Here is a 12,064-nt window from a genome sequence, read left to right as displayed (position 1 = left end):
GTATTCATTAAGTCCTTATGGCTATAAGATTGCTCAGGAACTTCTCTCTCGATATTCTGCGATTTTTGTTTGACTTCTTCAGTTTTGATATCGGTATCAATAACAAATTCATTACAAATATAAAGTGGATTAGTATTTGACGCATCTTGTTCGATATCTTCAGTTTTGATTACTGTGTATTGTATAATTGCATTATTTTTTACATTTTCAAACTCTGTGAGTGGTTTCAGAGTAAGTTTTTGGTTGTCATTATTGTGTACAGAAGAAACCACTTTTTCTAACTCCTCTTCTGTTTCTATGGAATGATATACACTACTGGAAAGACGTAAATCTACAAGTCCCATTTTTTGTGGCACGCCAAACATTGACTCATGAGGACTTTTCTTAATACCTGAATGAACAGTACGGTTTCTTTTGCTTTGAATAAATGGAAGTCCTTTTGACCATTTTTCAGAATTATTCTCAGTTTTCCATGCGACCAACATGTCATGGATCTCTTGATTTGGATTCTTAACCAAATCTGGATTTTGTAAATCTCGCGGTTTTCCATAAGCAAGTTTCATTTCTGGCCATAAATTTGCTAAATTTTGAATTATTTTCTTAGCAAATTTACAACTATTGTCACTTTGTAATATATATGGTGTACCAAATAAACAAAATATATCTAAGAGTTGGTGAGCCACTTCTTCGGCGGTATTTGTCATTAACGGACGAAGAATTGTGAATTTTGTTAAGTGATCCTGATAGTGCATAATAAATCGATATTTTCCATCTGGTTCAGACTGCATGTCGATTAAATCAACTTGACATCTATAGTTCATGTAATTAGTTAAATTAGGTGGTGTTACTACCAAATCAGTTTTAGGTATCTTTTTCTTTAACTGGCACGATTCACACAAGCTTAGATACAAATTTATAATTTGACGAGTACAATTACAGTATTTCTTTTTTAGTTCAATTTCCATAACTGCAAATTAAAAAAATAATTTTTTATTTTTATATGAAATAAAATGAATACTTTTTAGTTTCCTTCTGTTTAAGTGACTAAGCGTTTAAAACAAAATAATAATACCCTATCTTGCAGAGAGAAGTTTACCTGAATGTAATATTATTCATCTAATCCCTTTTTTTAATACATTATATAATGAAATAAAAGTAATATAATAAAAATGTAATTTTGATAATTGAAGAAATTTTTAAAAATAATTAAAATCTAAAGAATGGAATGAGTTTGATCAATGAGTTTGTTCAAGTAAAGCTCTAGAAAACGATACCAATATGAATATTTTTTTTACATATACATATTAATGTGTATATAAAAAAAATTGCTACTAAATCTTATTATAGTTAATTAAATAAACTGCAAAAAAATATCCATAAAGAATGTTCCCTGGTATAACCCCTTGGCATAGTTCTGGCTACACTAATAAGTAAATGATGTCGAAATTTTTTTCTATTTACCTCTTGTTCTTTTATGTCCAACTTTTATATGCGTTTGTTCCAAAATTTCAAACAGTTCATCAGCCTTACAGTAATAACGGATTTTTGAATCATCCGCACTATTTGCCAATCTACACTCAGTCAATTTTTCGGTATTACCAATTCTTACAACGTCATATCGTTTAAGACGACGATACTGCTTTGAAGATAATGGTTGTTTATTTTTTTTAAGAAGTTGAGCTTCTTTTACTTCTTGAACTAATATTTTGTAGCGCTCTTCTTCAATAAATAAACTGCGATTGCTGCTTTCTTTTAATAAGTCGCACAATTTATCATAAAAGATAGTTCTTTTATCAGCCATGATTGGTATTGGAACGTTTAAACTCTTATAAATAAGATAACAGACTAAAAATAACTTTACATCCACAGTTTTTCACAATTTTCTAAAAATAAATTAACACTCAGGAGATTCCTACGTTTAATATGTTACAATGCATTGCGATTGCTTGACTTGCTTTGTACTTAATTCACACACCGTCCACAACGCATTGTGGCATTTCTCAGTTACCACAACGCGTTGAGCGGTTAAATGTAGTAAGAACAAGAACATACACACACACACGAATACAAATTTATTTTGTGTTCGCTTCAAATTAACCAAACATGTTCGGGTTGTTTTCGCAAATACCACAGCACGAAGCCACGAAGCTGTAGTCGAATCTTTCGCTCAAAGAGCGTTTTAGTTGTCGTGCTTTATATTATATATGTATATATGTATGCAGATATCTATATATATATTCAAATAACTAGATATGAGACTGAAATTCTTTTATATTCATTCCAATTGTATTTATTGTAGGCGTGACGACATATTTAAACTAAATATGCTTCCAAGATTTTAAAAAAAAAAAATAAAAAATAAACAACTTTATAAATTATATGTTTTCTTTAAGTATAATTGTTTATTTGAAAAACATATTGCATTCCGTAAATAATTAGATGTTGTCAAATTACCACGTCATGTCAGCACAAAAATCCTCCTCCTCACCACGTAAATCATAGCTCTTTTTATTCAACATTAAATTTTTCAATTTTAATAATTTTAGTGGTGTGGTTCATTGACATTTTAATAGCTATGTCAGACGTAACACTGTATAAAGAAAAATATATACATGGCTTGTATATAAACAGATGTATATATTAGTGTATGTATGTACAACATTTTTTTATTATGTTTATTCAGCGTATACTCACATAAATTTTTATTTAGTTTATATTAAAAATTTTAAAAAAGCTACTCAAAAATGCGAATATGAAAGGAAAAACCAATTTTCTTTTATGGAAATGCAATACTGACGCAAGTTTGCATGTATTATAAATATGTACATATGTCATGTATGTATATTAAACAAAAGTTGCTTTGTTGGTATAAGATTATGAATATATACTTATTTATAACTTCATAACATGATATATTGATATAAATGATATAACATAATAACATATGTACATATATAATTATTATACACATATATGTACATAACTATATACACACCATCATTTTTTATAACTGATTAATTTCATAGTTCTTTTTGTTATCTTTATAATTTAAGTTAAAAAAAAGAGGAAGAAGAAAAAAAAAACCAATGACATTAAGCTCTAAAAAGCAGATAAACAAGAGGAGAAAGAATAAAAAATTATTAAATTTAGTTTCATCTTTAAATCACTCTTCCGAATAGTCTAATGCTTTTGCTACAATATAATTTTTTTTTGTAGAAAAAATAGCTTCGGCTTTACCGAAGCTTAAATACACTTTAAACAGGTTAATTAACAACTTAATAACAAAATATTTTTTAGTTAAATTTATATTTCTATACCATAATACTAGCGGACCCGACAGACTTCGTTCTGTCAAAAAGATTTGGAATGTGGCAGTTTTATGTTCTTACCTATTTTATAGTCGAAGCATAAAAGTCTCCTGAACAGAACAGTCATCTGGTGTGTGGGGTTCAGCTCGAGTGATCAAAGTATCTCCCCTTCCAAGAACTTTGGCCACTCTTCTGGGATCCACTAAAAAACCCCGACTGACATGTCTGCCAGAGAGTTTCAAACTAAGCGACAAACTTAGGGTTCAAACCTGATTGAAAAATACTCTAAAGGGACAGTGTAAACCTAAAGGTGACAAATATATAAAAAGTGGGTGCCTCGCTTGGATAGTGGAGATAATGATCTGCAAAGAAAGTCATGGGGATTTAATAAACATACCTACAATAATCAACAATTTATTACAACACACAAACTCATCTATTCTGGTTATGTTTTGTCTTCTTATATGTAAAAATGAATCGAAAAATGTGTTGGTAAGCGCATAACTCAACAACGGGGAGCACTATCCTGATACTTGAAGCTCAAAAATTATATGTGGATAATAAAATAAACAGATGTTTCCAAAGACCACTAATTATAGATATTTGATAATATCCCAAATAGCTGTATAATCAGCCAAAGAATTTACTTGATTAGAACATTTACCTTCTGCTCAAAAAGTACTCGGATTCTGTAAATAAAGCACACAAATTTAAATTTTATTCCAAATTTATTTTACCTCCTTTAAAATATGCTCCTTCTGAATCGATACACATATGCCAACGCTTAACCCAATCTTTCATACACTTTTCGTAGGCCCGTAAAGGTATGGCTTTTAGTTTCTTCAGCGAATTTTCTTTTACCGATTCAATTGACGCAAAACGCTTACCATGAAGGGGCAATTTGAGTTTAGGAAACAGAAAAAAATTGCACGGATCCAGATCAGAGTGGTTCCGTGTTTGGTCAAAAAATGGCGTACAACAAGAATTTTTTGAAAATTTTTGAAAAAGGTCTATTACTTAAGGAGTAGTTAACAAACAATAAAATCCGGATACTTTTTGAGTAAAAGGTTTATTGGATTTGAAAATTATCCCAAATAGAAATTATTAAAACAGAGTTTTTGTAATAGTACATAAAATATATACTTAAAAATTAAATTTCTTAAGTGAATTATGAAAAAAAAATATATTTTACTTTTAGAAGGGCTTTCAAACCCTACTGAATTACACTTTTCGATTGCCTAAATTAGTATTGCCAAATACTTTTTTATTTCTTTCTTTAATTCGTTATATACATATATATTATATAAATTCGTATATAGTTTTTGTTTTACAAGTACCACGCTTAGAACTTTGAACCTATCAAATTTTAGGCATTAACTTTTCATGTTAATGCTGAAAGAGCTATAGCTGCACGAAACTTTTGTTTTTTGTATATTATTTGTGATATATCAGTAAGTAACTATCAAAGCGTTTTTTAATTAGAATAAGTTGGTAACCTACAACTTATTGAAATATAATTGTTTCTAAATTGTTAGAAAAACATATCAAGGCAGTCTTAATTGATTATTTTTAACTTAGTTTTTATAAATTACTTAATGAATATCTTGTTTCGAATAATATGATTTTAAATATGATATGATTTGTAGGTCATCAATTTTTTGATTTTGGTGAGGAATTTACTTTTAATACTGACTAATAAAGCCAACAAATATTTTTAAAGACCTCTTATGATATCATGATGATGATATTTGGCGTTACTCGAATCGGTTTTATAGTCAGTCAAAAAATTCTAAAAAAAATTATTTCAATTGTAACTAAAAATGCCTTTCGAAAATCTAGCCAAGCAACGTCCGCTATTTTCAATACCATGGGACACGATGAATCTTAAGTTTAGTTTTACTAAGCCTTTTAAAACTGAATTAAGTAACAAAAGAAGTTGGGAAGGCGTCAATTAATTTATAAACCTACCTGCTAACGAACGGCACAATTGCATGGTTCAATGATGACTCGCTTACAGAAGAAGATGCCGGAGTGGGCATAGTCGGACCAGGCAAGTAGCATTGGGAAGCGGAATTACTAGGGTAAAAATCTCGCAATACTGACAGATAGCCAGAAGGGAGCATAGTAAAACCGACGGCCGCAATGCCACATCCCTTGACAATAATAATAATAACTAAAAATGCTAAATGTTTTTAGACAATACATACATATATGTACATATGTATATTTTGTAAGTTAACATTTCCTTTATTGCATCACAAGCTTGCCGAACAAATTTTATTAATCCTTTTTTACACTACATGTGAGAAAATGATTAAAAATTTAATTAATGTAACGTAGAAATCATCTAAGAGAACCTGCATATTGGACTTAGTCCAAATCGCTACGCAGCCCTAAACGAACTCTTTATATTGAACAATATTTCTATACAAGCGTCGACTGAAGCTGCAGTGTGCAGTACATAAGCAAGTTGTGCTCTTATATACTTGGTAGTTTCACGGCAGAGTGAAGTGTGGTGAAGATGCTAGTTTCCGCTATGCCACCTCAGTTTCTTTCAATTGAAATTTCAATAATGAAACTTAAGTTTATGCTTTTCTTGTTGTTGCTTTGATGGGCGTATGGCTGCCTTCAACTTCTAAAACAACCGTTATAACTTGGGTTTTATTCTTATTTTTTAATAAAAAAAAACTATAATTCTATTTAAATGAAAATTATTTTTAGATATAATTTTTGTAACAAAAACTAAAGAATTTTTTTAAAGTAAATAAAACAAAAATTTTCTTTAAAATGAATTCTTAAAACTTTTTTTATAACAGGTTTGAAACAATCAAAATCAAGCAACATTGTTGCATGCAACAATAGTGAAAATCATTGTACATAAAATTGCTGCAATATAAGCAGAAATGTTTTTTTTTTATTGCCAACGTTTTCAGCCATTCGAATTTAATGGATCTTTGTTTGCTTGGAAATCTATGGAGAGCACTCAGCGTCGAAGCGTAAGGAAACGTTTTCCATGACTCTTGTGTGATTTGTAAGTGGTAAAAAATTATCCACAGGTTATTACTAGTCTTAAAGTGTCTTGCTTTAAAATTGATTTTGCGGTCATAAATAAAAATTTGTTATTAGAAAATATTAATGTCATTATATGCTCACAAAAGCGTGTAAAGTTTATAATAAAAATGAAATGAAAGTTAATAAAAATTTATTTTAAAAGGAATCTTTAAAATTAAAATTAAAAAGAACTACTCGTAGAGAAGTATATCGATTTCGACACCTTGTATACCTAGGGAGGGCGTTCCCAAGAAGTATATGTAGCTGCAGTAACACAACTGCATTGATGACATATAAAAACACATAGGCTAAAAAAATGTGGTTACAGACGTTTCAGCTTCGTGCTCTTGACGGCCTCTTTACGAAATACCAAATCAGTGATCCCAAGAAGACTAACCGTCGGACTTTGGACTGATTTTAGTGAGTTGCATTCTCACACTGACTTTGGCTTTCGATTGCTTCACACACGGTTGAAAAAAAAAACACAAGCATACATATCTGCAGTGGGCGTACTTATGAAGGAAGGATGGTGATTCTACTTATAGGAAGGATGGTGATTCTATTATCATTATTAATTTTCAATGAAAAGTTTAATTCATAATTAGTTCGTTAAAGATCCTTTAATTTGATATAATGTGCATCCTCTACCATGATGAAGAGGAAGTGGTATCAATTAAATTTTATATCTTTGCCCATGACAACAAATAAAACGAGAAGAGGAAGATAAATCCTAAATTCAGGAGACCGTTTCATTTGTTGTCATGGGCAAAGATAAGTGGTATCTTTCTCTTCTCTACCATGATGAAGAGGAAGTGGTATCTATCAATTAAATTTTGTGCTTTTGCCCCTCACAACAAAAAAAAAGATAAATCCTATGTTTAGGAGACCGTTTCTTCACAAGTATGGCAGACACTTAGACAGATAAGTATACAGGACTGGCATAGAAAATAGACATATAGGACCTCAACTTAATCTGGTTAAATGAAATTATTGGGTTGTTTTTTTTACAACCCAAATTATTCTAAAGTAACACTTATTAAAGTTACTGTTAAAATTGTTATTTATATATAAAAAAAATAAAGATACAAATATTTTGGATTATATTTTGGAAATATTTTGAATAGACGGAAGACATTTTATGTCTTCGGTGTACATATTAAAAAAGTTAATAAACATTACATACAAATAAATATATAAAAACAACCTATAAATAACAAAAAATGTCGTCTTTTTCAATATTTGAGAATCTTGAATTTAAATATTTAGTATAGGATAAAGTTTAGTATAGTGTAGCATCTATTTTAGCTTTCTTTTTTGTATGATAATACTCGAGTGTCTAAAGCAATTTTTTTTAATACCGTCTGTGGTTACTTTTTTGATCTACTGCAACAAGTGTTCCGTTGAATTATGATAATAAGTCAGTAGATTTTACAGAGGTATACTTTGAAGTTCAGCAAATCTTTTTCAGCGCCGCTCGCCGTACCCTGGCAATTTTAAAAACATCACAATGGGTTTCTAAGTGTAGGCATTGATATTTGCATCAACAGATGCGTTTAATGTTAAAGTAAACCATCATCTATCATATGATTTATTTCATTATTTGGATCAAGGAACAAACAACACAGGTAATACACTGCATATGAATTAAGTGTCGGTTTCTTTCAGTTAAAGCATGGAAAAAATAATATTGGATGAAGGAGTAAAGCTATGATGCGTTTATTATAAATCACAATATCTAAATAATGGCTTATCTTTACTAAGTATGAGGCATTTAAATATCATGAATTATGTTACATTAATTATTCTGCATAGCCAATGTAATAAATTTTCTATAATCTAATGCGATTGGTCTTTGATCACACACACATATTTTATTAAAATCTTCAACTACACATCGATTATGTGGAATTTTTTTTTTTATCTGTCAAATTGCTCACTTGAGTTTTTTGGTTGCCAATGATTTGGGTGCATTCTTTGTACATATCCTAACTATCTTAAAGATACATAATATTTTATGTACTTTATCACATTTTGCCCCTTTATTATACGATCAAGCTTGTGATTTTACCGGATTTGATAAAATTTATGAACTTTAGAGAAGGTCTTGAAAATTTTTAATGATTTCTTAAAACGTATAATAGATCTTTAGGTCCCACTGCTCTATTGCAATCAAGAAAGCTGATATAATATAAATATAAGTTCTTATATATAGTATTATTTTTACTTTGCAAAACAAATTTTAAATTTTGTGTAATAAAAATCTAACTTTCTTCAAGTTTATTAATAAAAATTATTCATTGTTATAAATATTTAAAATTGTATGATTTTTTTAATATTGACTGGTCATCCATTTATAAATATCTAAATTTAATATACATAACAGATAATAACATTATTTATTTATTTAAAAAATTAACGAAAGTGAATCATCTGCGAATATTTACTTAAAAACGTAATGTAAAAACGTATATGAGACTTCGAAAGGGAAAAACACAACTAACAGGTGATTTTTACTAAATAATAATAATAGATACATATGTGTTTTTTAAAAGTATAAATTTATTAAGAAAATAAGTACGATCGTTTAAAATGACGAATTTGTAGTGTCCCCTATTTATCCACGTGTAATAATTTGATATATAATGAGATAAATATCACAATTAGAAAGTTTTAATAAGGTACATGAATGGTTTTCGGTACATAAATAATATGTTATAATAAATAACATAAATTAATATAATATTTTTAAAATAAATCCTTTTAAAATTGCATTTTAATGCATTTTAATAACACACAAAGAAGAAATTATTTTTACATTATCACTACTATTTTTGTTATTTAAAAATTAGTCCACATTAGCTTCGGGACAACTTTGGTTGGCGCCAAAAAGGATTGACCAATCCTTTCACGTATAACACATACGTTTAAATGTGTGTTTTTTAAGTAAAGTCTTCGTCTTCTTCGGAACTCATTCGCATTCTTATTCATAGTAAAAATTTTTATTAGTAGCTAGATATCTGCGTAAATCTAAAACTCCTTTGTTTTGCTTTAATCCTAACAAAATCTTGGAAATGTTTTCCACAATGATTGGAAAGTTTTCTCTCAGAGATATCATACTATATTTTTAAAATATGTTCAAGCGTAACACTCATAATCTCAACTAGTTTTTTGAATTTATTCGACTATCATCCAATAGTTTTTAATTCATTTACTACTGTGGCAGTCACCCGAACGTTCTAACTCAGGCACTACCCAATCCATCCCAGGAGGTTCGGCAACAAATAGGCTTCCGCAAATATGACTTGCTGCTTCACAACTTTAGAAAAATTAAAAGTCCAGGTCTCATACAGTGACTTAAAACAGTTGAGATGTAGCATTGACTTTCTCTTTTCCGGTCAAAAAAGATTATTTCGAATAATTAAATATAAGAAATAATTTCAAGACCACTGATGATGGGTATTTGTCAATACTCAAAACAGCTGTATGGTCAGCCAAAAATTCAATTATGTAAAATAATATAAAAAAAGAATTTTTGTTGTTGTAGTTCACTAGTTTTCGAAATCTCTCTATTAAATAAAAAAAATTAAAAACTAGTACTTGATTTTTAGAAAGTAAGTTAATCATAAATATCCTATAGGCCCATTATATAGTGTCACGGGCACGTCAAAATTGACTCATTCGGGATATGACAAAAATGCATGTTATGGAAAGTGTCATATCAGTTTGTCAGTTTCGTATTTTTACTATTACTTTTGTACTTTTTGGCTTTACTTAAATTTTAAAGGAAATGTATACATAGATATTTGACTGAGTGTCGAAGCATGGAAAACCTTGGCAGCCATGGACGAATTTATATCGCAATTTGTTTTTTTCTCTCACTCTCAGTTTTTTAAATTGCATTGAAAAGAACAACAAATTTTATACTCTACATAACATGGGCCCTAACTTATTGATCTACTTCGTCAAACTATGTTATCTACCATAGAGTAGATCGCCAGAAGATTGTGACCAGTTCGACTTTTTTTCTCTAAAATGTTTTTTATTTTTCTTTGTTTTTTTTTTGAATGAACCAAAAATATGATCAGAATTAAATGGTTCAGGATTGCTAATAATAATTTGTAATAATTAAAAATTTTTAATTATGTCAACTGCTGCTATGATTTGTCATCACATAATATTAAAGAAATTACTCATACGTTGTACAGAAGGTCTGTTGACTTTCACTTGTATCGTTCTGAGTAGATTTGTAGGTAAAAATATAAGATAGATTTAAATTTTTTCAAATTGTATTAAAATTTTTTTCTATAATATTATGATTTCAAATTTCAAAAAATAAACGAATATATTCCACATATATATATATATTTATATATCCTTCGCTAGAGTTTTCTTAGGGCCGAAGTGTTTATAAATCTCAATTATATATTTTATAATAGAAATAAAAAGTCTGTACATAACAAGTCGTTAATATGTTGTTCTACAAACTACATATAGAGCTTTCAGTGCTTATACAATTATAAAAAAATATGTGAATACTCATTAGTTTACGAATCAAAATGACTTAATTATAGTGACCTTAGAGCTCTTATGTAAATACATGCAGTATATGTAAGATGTATTGCTCACATATGAATATTTGTTAACTCACATATATGTATTTTGATTTTATATACAAATACTTATATATTTTGTTTTTGTTTAATTTTTTACTGATAAAAAATTAACAAATGTATGAATTTTTTTTCGAAATTAACAAAAACAACATGACCTGAGTTGACCGATGGCGGGAAACTGAAATATGAAAAATTGTGTTTTAAGTAACAAGAAATACAAAGTATAAAATATATACGTATAGGTATAATTATATAGTGAATTCGAGTTGTAGATAATTTTAGAAATTTGAATTTATAAAAAATTACTTATATAGTAAATTACAAGGTATTTCCTATTTACGACTTCAAATTAGTTGATTTATTAATCGTTATTGTTGTTAACCGCATAGATTTATTTAATTTTTTGTTTAATTGGTTGTTATTTATTTCTTTAAAAAGTTTAAGACATTATGATATTTAGTCGCATAATAAATATTTTATCAGAAAGGATGTAGAAAGAATAAATCTAGATGCTTTTTTGGACTGGCTGATTATGTCTAACATCACTAGTTTATACTTTGTGTTATCGCAATGAATCCATTATTCATCATCAGAAGCTATGAGATACAAAAAATATATAATTTTTAAGTAATAACTCACAAATCCATTTCCAATTTTTTTATCTCTGTCTTTCAATTAATATGGTACACAATTTTTCATTATATGTATCTTTCAACATTTGTTGTCTTCATAAGTTATTATTGCGTTTAGATTTTATAGAATATATACCAACATTAAGCGAGAGTTACAGTAGTTTTAAACAATCCGCCAAAGCGAAATATCCAAAACAATCCGAAATACTTAAGTAATCGTCAATCCGCAAATTATCTTATTCAAATAGATGACAATAATTTTGTGCAAGTGGAATCCTTTAAATATATCTGATCAGTAATATACCCAACCAATAGGTCAGGTTAGGTTATACCGGCGATCCCAAGGGGATCCACTTAGGCCATCAGGCCCATTATGCTACCATATTATTAAAAGACCAAGAGTTGAAACCATCTAGAACCTTTGATAAAGCTTATGATGCTATTCAAGCCCAACCAATCA

The 12,064-nt window shown here is 28.7% G+C and overlaps 1 protein-coding gene across 1 annotated transcript in view; it reads right to left on the bottom strand.

Moving 5' to 3' along the window:
• LOC119666533 (serine-rich adhesin for platelets-like) overlaps positions 1-12,064 on the bottom strand; it is a 378,359-nt gene that overhangs the window by 237,445 nt on the left and 128,850 nt on the right. The gene's annotated exons all lie outside the window — the stretch shown is intronic.

This window comes from Teleopsis dalmanni, chromosome 1, assembly GCF_002237135.1.
Source record: "Teleopsis dalmanni isolate 2A chromosome 1, ASM223713v2, whole genome shotgun sequence".
NCBI classification, from domain to species: domain Eukaryota; kingdom Metazoa; phylum Arthropoda; class Insecta; order Diptera; family Diopsidae; genus Teleopsis; species Teleopsis dalmanni.
The sequence above is the reverse complement of the archived record's forward strand: the minus strand, read 5'-3'. Positions and strand labels throughout refer to the sequence as shown.